This window comes from Misgurnus anguillicaudatus, chromosome 22 (assembly GCF_027580225.2).
Source record: "Misgurnus anguillicaudatus chromosome 22, ASM2758022v2, whole genome shotgun sequence".
In the NCBI taxonomy this organism is placed as follows: Eukaryota; Metazoa; Chordata; class Actinopteri; order Cypriniformes; family Cobitidae; genus Misgurnus; species Misgurnus anguillicaudatus.
Window position 1 is genome coordinate 29,471,007 of NC_073358.2, and position 14,392 is coordinate 29,485,398.

The window sequence follows — 14,392 nt, forward strand, 5'->3', positions numbered from 1 at the left end:
AGTAGATTAATTTGATACTAGACAAGACATGGGTTTAAGATCACGTTGAATAATAATTTCATACCTAAGATATGAACCATGCTACAGTGAACAAAATCTAACTAAAGTGTTAACACACAGTTACATCACACATACATGATCATGCAGTAAAGGGATATAACATATATATACATTAAAACAGCTCATTGTGATTTTTAAATGTGGTTTCATCACAGACATATAGTCTGTGCCCCCAGCTGTGTCTCTGGCAATCGTCGAACGAACGGCTCTCAGGTTTCTCTGGTGGGATCCCTTTGAACCTCCTTTGAAGACTGCATTTGTTTTAATTGTCGCCCACTTTACAGCCTTGATAGGTGGTAGATATCTGGGTGATTGTGTTATCAGGACACAGGGTTATCTAAAGTCACAATTTTAGGGCTGTTTACGATCCAGATGCCAAATGGCCTCAATCTGACTCCGAGCCACTTGCTACACACATTATCTCAGAATTTGTGACTTTAGCCTGGTTTTCACAGACAGGGTCACAAATCTTTAGTTTAGCTCTTTAAGTTGAACTGCACTCAAAGAGGTCACTGTCAAACTAAGCTGTTGACACCAATCTGTTATTGGTCAGCAATGCAAATCTGCATGTCAGATTACTAAAACATGCACTTTTTCCAATTATTACAACATTTCACATATATTCTGCAATATACACTGTCTGGACTTTTTTTAAGGGTGGAGGGTGTTGTAGGGCCGGTGTCCTGCAGAGTTTAGCGTGAACGTTCCTCAGCACACCTGAATGCAAAATTCTAGCATGCTTGCTTAGTAAGAATGTAATTGGCTAATGGGGTGTATTGGTTGGAGCTAAACTCTGCAGGACAACGGCCCTTGGACCAAGTACACTCTTGATCTAGAGCACAGTACAGGGTCAGGTTTTTGGGTTTGATTCGTATGGAAGACACACACACACACACTGTTTAAAATATATTTCTAGCTGCACTATAGTTTGCTGTAAATAAAAGTGTTGGTGCACTTTGTTGATGTCTCAACGTGGGAAATGGTGGGGTGTCAAACTGTACATGACAGGTACTTCTATGCATTTTCTGCCCAGATATTGCATCAGCCTTTTGGACACAAGAACATGAAGTATTTTTAGAACATTGATGCTGTATTTAATCATAGTGTTAGCCATTCAATGGCTCTCCATTACACATAACTTTGGTAAATTCCCATTCGGTCTTCTGACAAAGCAGGTCTTGATGAAACCCCAATCCTCTGTAGCTCTTGTTGGTTGAGCTGTCTGTGTTTGGCAGGCGACACAGCTGACTAATTGGTTATGTTAGCTTTTTCATGCTTCCGTGACCAAGGTCAATAAGCAGTTATCAAAATATATTTAAATAAACGTGAGTACACAATGTGGAAAGTGTTTAGGGTTTTCCAGAGAGCGAGCAAACATGAGTCAGTGTCTATAAAAATATATTGAAGTTACATTTTTGAAAACCTACTTGGTGGTGATGGATTGTCAATTTTTTCCAAGTCATTTCATGATGTAGCTTTTTACAAACGTTATGTTTTTCTCAAGGGAAATGCACTCTAAACACCAAAAAGTTGGATTTACTTAAGAAATTGGAGGAAAGTTGTTGCCCTAAAAATTAAGTCGTGTGAACTAAAACAAGAGTACTTTAACTTAAAATTTATAGTAATTCTAACTTAATTCAGCAAGTTCAGTAAGCTTAACTTTAAGTTAATTTAGCTTAAAACTATTTGTAATATCAATCAACCCTGTATCAGAAATTACGTACCTATAGTTGTCACGACAGGGTTGGTGAAGTGAGGACACAAATGCTGAGCTCGGAAAATAAATAACATTTAATGATAAAACTGGAAATCATAACACGAGGAGTACAGGTAACAAAACACAGGAACATCCAAAACAGGGAACAGACATGGTTGCAATGACAATCTACCGGCGACAAGTGTGAAACAGACAACAGTATAAATACACAATGACTAAACAAGGAACAGGTGAGATGAGCAATCAGTCTGTGAATAGTCCAGATGACGTAAGCGGAGACATACAAAACATGACACGGACTAGCCATGACAATAGTCACGTAATTTTGTAAGTATTTTCTGTGACACTGACACCGCCTTTTTTGCGTGAACATGTCACGTATTTCTGATTACGTGTCACAGTCACGTATTTGTTACTCAACTGTTTTGTCCTATTTTCAAACCATTGATGCTTCGGATTACGGTTAGATTTGGTGTTTGCGTTAGGATATCACTTTAAGTTTCAACCTTTATTTCATGATTTATATTTTATGATTTTCAAACCATTGTCGCCTGGCATTAGGGTTAGAGTTGGGTTTGGGTAAGGATGTCATTTTATGTAAATCTAACCCTAAGCCGAAGTGATAATGGTAAGAAAATAGGACAAAACAGCTGAGTAACAAATACGTGACAATGACACGTAAACAGAAAAGAGGCAGAAAAACGTGTCAGTGTCACGGAAAACACTCACAAAATTGCGTGACTATAGGTACGTAATTTCGTGATACAGGGTTGTATCAATTGCTTTGTCCAACATCTTCAGTTAGTTACTTTTACTGTTTTTTTAATGGCATTATAATACAAAATTCTCAACATAAACACACACAACACTGCATTTTTACATGGATTATCAGTACTGTGGAGTACTATAAGTAAACCCTGATCACTTGCAACATTAATAATATAAGAGCTTAAACCTCAATGACATTTTATTAACTAATTAATTATTAACAAATATTTAGTTAAAACATTTAATCAGTTCTTAATCCTTGAAAAAGCTTAAAGGAACAGTATGTAGGATTGTGGCCAAAACCGGTACTGCAACAACAAAACTTGTGGCTAAAACTGGTACTGCAATCACACAACTTTTCAAATTCTTGTAAACCTTTATTAGGGCCCGAGCACCGAGGAGCAGGCCAGAATGGCCTGCACCGTAGGTGCAAAGCCCTATTGTTTTTGCTCAGAATCTTCTGCTTTTTCTTCTCCGAAATGAATCGCATTTTTGAGGGCCTAAACATGCTGGAAAACTCATGAAAATTTGCACACACGTCAGAAGTGACGAAAATTTACATGTGGTATAGGAATCAGAAGTGGGCGTGTAGAAATGGCTCGATAGCGCCACCTGCAAAATTTCAAAAGAACAACCCTCCCACTACGAAAAACGTACAGATATGAAATTTGGTAGGATCATCTATCACCCCAAGACCTACAAAAAAGTCCCTTGGAACCAGGCTCTAAAACCCACAGGAAGTCAACCATTTTGAATTTTCGCTGTGATTTCTGTGCAAATTTTGGCATTTCCAGGCTTCGTACTTTAACGAACTCCTCCTAGAGATTTAATCCGATCATCATCGTATTTGGTCAGTATCACCTAAAGGCCTTTGCGATGTTAAATTGCGGAGCTTTTGACTTTTTGTTGGAGGGTGTGTCCGTGGCCTGACAAATTTCAGCGTTTTCGCCATGAAACAGGATGTTGTTCTAACTCCGGCATACAATGTTCAATCTGCCCCATGCTTCACAAGTTTGATAAGAGTCCTGGCCTGAACACATTTTCATGCCAAAATTCAGCTTCAGTCATAGCGCCACCTAGAGGTAGCAGGAAATGCCATGTTTTACGCCGTGATTTACGGCTCTTAGAGATTTAATCAAATCATCATCATATCTGGTCAGACTGATCTTAATCCCTTTGCGATGATAAATTGCGAAGATCTTGACTTTTTGTTGGAGGGCGTGTCCGTGGCGGCCTGGCAAAGTGTGATGTTTCGCAATGAAATATGAAGCTGTTGTAATTCCGGCATACATTGTCCGATCTGCCCCCGACTTCACACATTTGATAAGGGTCCTGGCTTGAACACATAAACATGGCATAATTCAGTTACAGTCATAGCGCCACCTAGAGGCAGCAGGAAATACCATGTTTTACGCTGTGACTTACTGCTCTTAGATATTTAAACATATCAACATCATATTTCACCAGTGTAATCTCAAGACCTTGTGTGATGATAAAAAGCAACGACCTTGACTTTTCATTAAAGGGCGTGTCCCTGGCGCCCCCCCAAAGTATCGCTAAATGAATCGCATTTTGACAGGCTAAACAAGCTCAAAAAGTCATAAAACATTGCACACACGTCAGAAGTGGCGAAAATGTACATGTGGCATAGGCGCCAGAAGTGGGCGTGTAGAAATGGCTCAATAGCGCCACCTGCAAAATTTCAAGAGAACAGCCCCGCCACTATGAAAAACCTACAGATACGAAATTTGGTAGGGTCATCTATCACACCAAGACCTACAAAAAATTCTATTGGAGCGTAGCTCTAAATCCCATTGGAAGTCGGCCATTTTGATTTTTCGCTGTGATTTCTGTGCAAATTTTGTAATTTCCAGCCTTCGTACTTTAACGAACTCCTCCTAGAGATTTTATCAGATCGTCATCACATTTGGTCAATCTCATCTAAAGGCCTTTGCGATGTTAAATTGCGGAGCTTTTGACTTTTCGTTGGAGGGTGTGTCCGTGGCGGCCTGACAAATTTCAGCGTTTTCGCCGTTTGATAAGAGTCTTGGCCTGAACACATTTCAATGCCAATATTCAGCTTCAGTCATAGCGCCACCTAAAGGTAGCAGGAAATGCCATGTTGTACGCTGTGATTTACTGCTCTTAGAGATTTAATCAAATCATCATCATATCTGGTCAGACTGATCTTAAGCCCTTTGCGATGATAAATTGGCAAGATCTTGACTTTTCGTTGAAGGGCGTGTCCGTGGCAGCCTGGCAAAGTGTGATGTTTCACCATGAAACAGGAAGCTGTTGTAATTCAGGCATACATTGTTTGATCTGCCCTATACTTCACACGTTAGATAAGGGTCCCGGCTTGAACACGTCAATATAACAATAATCAGGTACCGTCATAGCACCACCTGCTGCACACAGGCGATGTGGCACATACATTTTTCTTTGAATATCCACCTATATTTACCCACTTTAATTCATATCCCCCTGGTTCACTCCTTTACTAATGCCATAGGGTGGCGGTGCACAGAGGTGGGTAGTAACGAATTACATTTACTTCGTTACATTTACTTGAGTAATTTTTTTTGGTAACTAGTACTTTTAGAGTAAATTTAAAGATGGGTACTTTTTACTCTTACTCAAGTACATTTCTAATGAAAAAACTGTACTTTTACTTCGCTACATTCGGTGGCGTTACTACGCTACTTTCAAATGGTAATAATTAATGAATATATTTTATTTTTTAAGTTTATATGGCTTGTTCGAAAGTCTCGCGAGACATTAGAGAGGCAGCGTGCGTTGTGAGGGGTGGCTACGTTTCACCCTTTAGCGCGCGTAGATGAAAGGAGATGACTGAAGGGGAGGATGACCTATGCAAGCTATCGGAGGCAGATCACGCGTGGCCTCAAGTTTGGTCTATGTTTACACTACAAAAGGTCAAAAAGAATAGTTTCATAATGCAATGTATGCTTTGTGCACCAAAACGAACTGACATCTCAGCGTACAGGAATTCAAGCTCCAACATGAAACAACACGGCGGTAAGTGTCACTTTCTGCAGTGCCTTATTATAATATTATTTCACGCCCTGTTTTTGTCATATGCGCTCTTGTGCACGCAATGAAAATTACTCTAACCTTATAAACAACACACGTTCACATCTGCACATTTCCATATCATTTCCTCATAAAACTAAACAAATTGAACAGCATGTTAAGTCTTGCATTAATAATACGGGAGAACTGGGGCAAAAGTAATGCTGGACGAAAGTAACAAAGCGATTTTCTAAGAGGACTGATACCATTTGCATCCCAAACTATGACAGCATCTTTGCAACCCTTGACAGAGCTGACAAATATCGCGTTATTTACTCACCATTTTCCGGGTGTAGATCCAGAAAGGTGTTTTCAACCATAAGTAAATTCCAAAAGCGGTCATGGTTTTCTTCTAACGCGTTGGGTTTCTCGTTTCATCAATCTTCAGGTTATTTAGTGCTCTAACACATCCTGAAGTTTGACTTCTCAAGAGTTTTTCAAAATAAAAGTAAATCGGGTTTAAATGTGAGGAGATCCTGTTGGGACGAAAGTAACACTTACTTTTGTACCATTTATATTATTCTAATTTTATTTAATTTAATTTTCATAGTGTTCAAACTGTTGAATTTAAGTTTGTACTGTTGGTTTCTTTTGAAACATTTGATAAAACTGAAATTTAAAATGAAAATATAATTTCATTATTTTTTACAAAGATAAATTACAAAATATGTTTGCAGTTACATATTAAAGAAGTCATAATCATGTATAGTTAATAAAAACAAGTGTAACACGAAAATCTACATTGTTTTGTTGTGTTAAAAAAAGTAACAATTCACCACTTATGTTCAAAGTGAAATTATACTAGTCATTTTACATTTGTTCAAAATTCCACCTGGTATTGATAGACCACACTTGTGAGTTACTGACCACAGCAAAAATATATCTCTGTCTGAAACATTATCTTTAAAAATTTAAAAAACTTAAAAAAAAAATCTGAAAAATGGTACTTTTCGCCTGTTCTCCCCTACACATAACCCGACACCTTACTTAAATGTAGAAAATACATTCGAATAAAAACTGGATTGTATTTTATTTAATTCCTTCCTAAAGAATCTATATACTTATAAAAATAAAAGAATAAAGTATGTTTTTAAAGAAACATGTTTTATATATTATATTATAAAACGGTTAGTTCCAATCCTTGATTCTGATTGGTCAATAGGTGTGCTTTATTCACGATAAAACACTGCTATGAACGCTTCACCCAACAGTTCTATTTAATATCACTGCGCCCTTAGCAACACCCTTAGCAACACATAAACATATAATGAGACAAACTTTGAATACAGTTTGTTGTTTTTATTTGAACTTTCATGTTATTGTTCGCAGTCAGGGACTATTTTTTCTAGCAGAAGGAATGTTTTTATTGATTTAACTTCATGAAAGTTGCACTAATATTTTTTTTTACTTTAATATTGTGTAGTAACCGTTTTATAAAAGCAATAAGGTACTCGAGGCAAGTGCTGTATCGTGAATAAGTAACGGCTGAAGGGGTTGCAGGCACTCCGCTTCGCGTCGTGCCTAACAACGCCCTTCAGCCGTTACTTATTCACGATACAGCACAGCCTCTCGTACCTTATTGCTTACATAAATGCAGAGTTGATTTGCAAAAACAGATAAGTTCCATTTGAAATTCTAAAATAAGCATTTTATCAAGCTCCTTATGTTCATTAATTGCACATTAATGGCAATGAAAATAACCTATTCATATAAAAACATGATAACAAACAGACACACACATTCTTTTTTCCTTACTGTAAGCTTGTTTAAAGGCAGATGCAGCCAAATTTTGTTGTGAACGTGAAAATAAAGACACAGTTAACTGTCAGAAAACAGTCAGTGTGTGTTTAAGATTTTTTTTAATGACACGTTTGTGATCATGTTGGAGGACTGAGATAGACTGCTTTACTTTAACCTAGGTTTATAAGTAGTATATAAGCAGAACAATGAGACTTTTAAGGAAAGGTTTGTGAAAGCCCTCCAAGTAGTCTGAAATTCAGGGATTTTACGCTTCTTTTCAATCAGATCGGAAGTAACGAGTAACTAACTACTTGAGTAGTTTTTTCATCTAATACTTTTTTACTCTTACTCAAGTAAATAATTAGATTGTTACTTTTACTTTGACTTGAGTACATTTTTGTATAAGTACTTGTACTTTTACTTGAGTACAGATTTTTGGTACTCTACCCACCTCTGGCGGTGCACATGCGTGCGAGGGCCCTTCCATCGCTGCTTGCAGCTTTAATTTTTTTTGTCCTGCAGTTATTTTCAGTGTCTTGTGGCTTTGTTAGCTAGGATTTCACACCCCGAATTTTCCGCTGTGATGTTTGTGGTGCTAAACTCAAGATTAGAATATATTTAATTTGCATATTAAAATTTTTAGTAAATAACCCGCAGATATTAACACTCCCATCTGCGCTTTTTTGGAATTGCGCTTTCACTCTTATTTGCCGTGTTTAGTAAATCTGGGCCTAAGTGATGTTTACAATATCTGGGTTAACAGTGTACTACACTCTTAGAAAGGATTTACACATCTTTGTGCGTTAAGCTTTAAACACATTATGTGTAATTTTAACACATTATGTGTCACTTTGTGTTGATTTTGTGTTAAAATAAAACACAAGTTGTTTTAAAAGTAAAACAAAATGTGTTGTTTCAATAATAACACAGAGATCGGTGGATTCAATGCATTTCGTGTGTTGTCCCAGAATAAATGTTTAACACATTCGTTCTAAGAGTTTATAAAGGTACCATTAAACTCAAATAAACAGCCTAAAAGTTTTGATCTGTTCTAAGGTAACGTGGAAAGGATCAAAGCAGTTATCTCATATGTTTTGGTGGTCAACTTGGCCCACACTCTCCAACTATTTCTTCATTAAAAATTTCATTTGTGCCTATCTGTGAAATCCAGGCTAAAATCTCAATCCAATAATGAGCATCGAAATTAGATTTTAATCTTTTTACATGACCTTACTCAGTCAATATTAAAGATATCAAAGTTATAGTTTCACAAAATGTTCTTTACATTATGTATGATGATTATTAGTAGAAAACAGTAAATCACAAAAATGACTTTAGCTTGGGTTTTACAGACAGTGCCATTAACATTAGAGGTTTTTCGTCATTTGCACACAGTAATTCAAAACGTCTTTATATTTAGACATGTAGTTTAAGCATCTTTCCAGTGTATCTCAATCTTACTCATGCAGGCAACCCAACACTGGATATTGTTTTGTCTTCCAAGAGTAGAGTGCTCTACCTAAACTCAGATTAGTAAGACATCTCATTTTTGCAGTGCTTGTAGTCCCTTGGGAAAAGGGTTGAGAAATACTGTATCAGTTGCACCAACATGATCTCACAGAAAGTCGTGTTATATTCACAAAAAACTTGATACATTTATTTGTGTCCATGGCACGAAATTCAGCTTTTTTTCGTGCCTTGAGCACGAATGTCTTGTTTGTGTCACTTGCACAAATTTCTATAAATAGTTTTTCGTGTCCGTTGCACAACTTTCTTTTTCATGTCATTTTATGTATTGTTTTCTCATTTTTTTCCCTATTTTTAAATCATTGTTGCTTGGGGCTGGGGTTAGATTTGGGGTTTGGGTTAGGAAGTACTTATGTATTGGTTTCTTCATGTTTTTCTTCCGCTTTTAAAACTATACTCGCCTTGAGTTGGTGTAACGGTACATTCACATGGGACGGAAGCGTTAACTGGCTTATCTGAAGCGTGGCCAACAGCCAATCACAGTGGCTGCAACACATGCCCCGGTCTTCCATAAACAAAGGCCCTCTCCCAAATTGCACACACCGGACTTGTGGTCCTCCTCAGAGTCCACACTTTGATGACATCATGTAGTGCAGACTTTAGGGACCCTTGACGCGGGTCCAAGAGGTTTCACCGAAGTTGTATTTTGGGACAGACTCAAGCGTCACGCCGGAAATAGGAAGACAAGTTGCCCATCAGTGTGAACTCCTCCCTTTCGTCGTCTAATTGGTCTGATTTCTCTTTCGCAAGGACTACTGGGTTGGTAGAGTGCGCAAAGCCTTCTGCAGAGCGGGCTTCGTCGAAGACCGCATCAAGGGTTCACAGGGGGCGCTGATGAGCACACTTCGGAGTTTAAAAATGACAGATGGGATACTCTACGGACTCGTAGACTAAGCGAGCATGCGCAGTTTAAGGATACGAGACCGAAAGTCGCACATGAAGTGCGCCATTTGGGACAGGGCCATAGGTTATTTGCCTAGGTTATTTGCATAAGGTGATCTGATTGGCTGACACACACGTTGCCGCTTGAAAAGTTGAGAAATGTTCAACTTCTGCCGCGAGCAATGGCAGTGACGCGGCACCAACGGATCCACAATTCAGTTCGGCAACGCATGACGTCACCCATTAAAAGTGAATGGGAAGCGTGAACGCTTACGCCCCGTGTTATGTTGGGTTAGGATGTCTAAAAATTTTACAGAAAGTCATTCTAACCCCAACCCCAAGCGACATTGGTAAGAAAATGGGAAAAACCTATGAAAAAACAATACATAAAATGACACAAAAAAGAAAGTCATGCAATGAACACAAAAAAAAACAATTTACTAAAACTATAAACTAAAGACTCAAGGCACAAAATATGAGGCACAAAATAAGCTGCATTTTGTGGCATGGACACAAATACATTTTTAAAAAATTTTCATGACTATAACATGACATTTAGATTAAAAGTTTATGGGTCACACACATTTCGAGATTTCAAGGGTTTCCCTGATGCAAAAAAAATCGACTTCCAAGCTGTAAATTACATTAAAGGTATTGCGGAGGATTTTCTATTGCCGGGTGGATCATCAAGACTATTGGTCCTCCTAGTTGTCAATCAAGAGTGTTGTGCAATTGCATTTTTTTTAAAAGTGGAGAAGGCGGTTCTTTTCTAAAATTCGAGAAAATCCTCCGCTATACCTTTAAATCAACATTTATAGTAGAATATATATTTTTATGTTCTTTAACATAACAAATTAAGTTAAACAATTTCAACTTGTTTTTATAAGTTATGTCAACTTTTCACAAGTCAAAACTTAAAATACTAGGTTGAATTAACTTGCATGACAAGCTGTTCTAACTTCATGTTGTATTCTTTTATAAATTGCAGGTAAAGCAGTAAAATGCAAAAGATGAACATTTTTTGAATTTGCTTTTGTAGAAGTGGTCACCATGGAATAACCTTTGACAGAGATAATATAGATTTCATGTTTTCAGCAGATAACACAGTGGTAAACTGAAATACAAACCACAGTCAGATTCTAAATGGGATTAGAAGCTGTTGAAATCTGATTGTATATTGAACTTAACACTTAAAAGTATGTTAAGAAAAGTCAAACTTTGACCTGATATGACTTGTTAGTCTGTAAAACTATGAGCTGCTCATTGACATGGTGAAATTCAGTGATGAAATAAAGAGAATTTAAGGGTTTTAAAGAGGAAGGAAGCATGTTGAGGAAATGAGTGAGTAATGGTTTCTGTGTCAGTTGAAACATTGTCTGTTTTACAGAGGAATACTCTACTAATGTAAATATTGTGTTTATCCACATTTGAGTGGCTTTAGAGATGTTCAGTTCAGATGTTTCAGAGGCGGTGTCCCACATATGGCTTAAGCCTAGTCCCAGACAAAAAAATCATATGTTTGAGCTTTCCTAACTGAAAACACTGAAATCCTAAAATATATCAGTGCCATTGTTTAGTATTAAGATCCACATCAGTAATGTTTTTTGTAAAAACTACTTAAAGGCGAGGTGCATGATTTTCGAAAAAACACTTTGGAAAAGGGAGTCCGGCTGAGTACCAAATACACTTGTAGCCAATAAGCAGTAAAGGGCGTGTCTACTAACTGACATCGTTGCATGGGTTGCATATGTGTGGGGCGGGTCTATCAAAAGAAGGTCCAGATTCTATTGGGGTAGGGGTGTGTTTGTTTAAATAGCAACATTGGCTTTCAGAGATCATGCACCCTGCCTTTAAATGTCCTAATTTATACAGTAACTAAGGCCTAGTCCTTGCTTAAAAGTAACCCATATGGGGTTATATTTTTTGAATGCTCAACTGTATCTCCGTGTGTGGGCTTATTTGTGTTTATGCTTACGGTTGTAATGAAATGTCCCCAGATTATTATATAGCAATAGTCTCAGGCAACTGTTGGCCGAAACCACGCCTCCTCCAAAATACATGGACATAAACAACTGTTTAAAATCGGAATTAGCTATAGAAAGTTTTCGGTTGTGTAATGTTAGACGTAGTAGTTTGCTTGTAATATTGAAAACATAAATATTGTTATGCTAATTCGTAAGGTTACACAAGCTAGCTACATAAGCAATAAAATGTTTCATCAAAATAAAGTCCTTACTAAAAGAAACACTACAACAACCCTTTCAGACCCTTTGCCTACCGCAGCTGTTTACATATCGTGGAAAGCAGTACAGTTACCAAAGTTAATTCATGTTTTTGCTCTTTGCTAATCCAGTTGTTCAAAACGATATCTTCCCTTTTGTAGCTCCTGTGCAGGTTGTCAATTCAGCAGGAAAATTACTTTGCCTCTTTATATATAGGAGGTGAGCGTACCTGAAGGGGCACTGATGATGACATGATGTCTGTGTGAACAGGGCATGCAAAACACGTTCACAGAAGAGGAGCAAAAATTGCATGCGTCCAATTATTGCGTTCGGTCCGAGTTCAATGATTTGTTGAACATTTTTTGGTCCTACACCTTTCACAGATGACATATATTTATAAAAATACATTTAGACAACTTAGTGGTTGATATCAGGATGTGAGGAGACTTTTAACCAGCATAACTAAAAATGTTTCTGGACCCTTTAAAGTGTTTCCCATATGATTATGAATAAGTGAAACACTTTTACTGCTATTTAACACCATTTTTAGAGTGTATTTTAGGCTCTTAAAACATGGATGACTGTATGATGGTTTCCCTCTGGACCTTCTTCAGAAGAAAAACCACAACCCAACATTACAGTAATATGTCTTCATTACGGGAATCCCCTGCTTATAGTGTCTTTCTTCAGACATTGTAAATGTTATCTCATGTGTCATCATTTCATATCTGTTTTACAATGTAAGTTTTTATAATGTTATCAATATGTGCAAAAATTTTAGTACGCAATTTCCAGCCTCTCTTTTCGGCCTTTAGGATTTAACAGGCCGTTTTCTTTGCTGCTATGCCTCAATATAATGTTCTCCTGACATGTGCAATGCACAGCCAAGAGCAACAGAAGGTTTGACAGCATATTCAACATTTTACTCCCATTATTAGGACTTCTACTGTTAATAATAAAGCTTATCATTATCTTTCTTACAATGACTGGGTCAAGTTTCTGAACCCCACATACTGTATACCTGTACATCATTGACTTGAAGCATGTTTTTTTTATAAATGTATTGCTCTAATTTAGGTAAATTGTGAATTTGTGGATTTAAATATTTTTTTATTCTGCAGCTCTCAACTCTTAGAAAGTGTTTTCACTTGGGGGGGGGGGGGTCTAGAGTTCTATTAATTATATACAGTAAATAACTTCTAGTGCACTTCTACTGTTTGCCAGTAACTTACTGTAGATTTAAATTGATGTTATTTACTGGCAACATTTTGATTTTGTTCAAAGTTAAATGAACATTAAACATTAACAAGTCTTTGTCGGAATAAAATATTAAAATAACAGCCTCATGCAAAGCATTCTGGCAACCAGAAATCCCTATCAAACTTTTTTGCTTTTTCCTTCAGATTTTGGTTCCCAGAACTAATGAGGCTATTATTTATAAAGATAAATACTTGTTAATGTTTAATGTTTATTTAACTTTAAACAAACTGTTAACATAAATTTACATCTAGAGTACTTTACTGGCAAACAGCTGCCTGTAATAGTGTAATTTCTACAGAAATATTTAACAGTATGTGTATTACAAAGAACACTTTCTCATAAGATCAAGGTAAATCTGAAACTGTGTCTCAAAGCCTGCAAGTCATACCAAAGTTATTTGGGTTTAAGTCTTTATGCAGACCAGTCAAGTCCAGACTAAACTGAATCAATCATTTCTTTTTGAACCATTGCTTTTGCAGAATGGCATTCACATGTTGGAATTGAAAAGGGCCCTACCCAAAGTTCTTTATTATATGCTATATTATAAGGATTTTTGCTTACGGAAATTACTAAAGTAGTCAAATCTGTTCACTTAAAGAAAAACTCCACTTTAAAAAAAATGCTAATTTTCCAGCTCCCCTAAACATTTGATTTTTACCGTTTGTAATCCATTCAACTGATCTTTAGGTCTGGCGGTACCACTTTTAGCATAGCTTAGCATAATCCATTGAATCTGATTAGATCATTAGCATCGCGCTAAAAGATAACCAAAAAGTTATTTTTTCTATTTAAAACTTGACTCTTCTGTAGTTACATTGTGTACTAAGACTGACGGAAAATTAAAAGTTGAGATTTTTTAGGAAAAATATTGAAACTCATTTTTGAACGAGATGCTAATGGTCTAATCAGATTCAATGGATTATGCTAAGCTATGCTAAAAATGGTACCGCCAGACCCGGATATCAACTGAATGGATTCCAAAAAGGTAAAAATCAAATGTTTAACTCTAGGGGAGCTGGAAAATGAGCCTATTTTCAAAAAAAGGGGAAGTGAAAAACTTAGTTGAATAGTGACAACTGGACCCTAAATTAAAGTGTGACCAGGAAGTCTTTACACCGTAAAAATT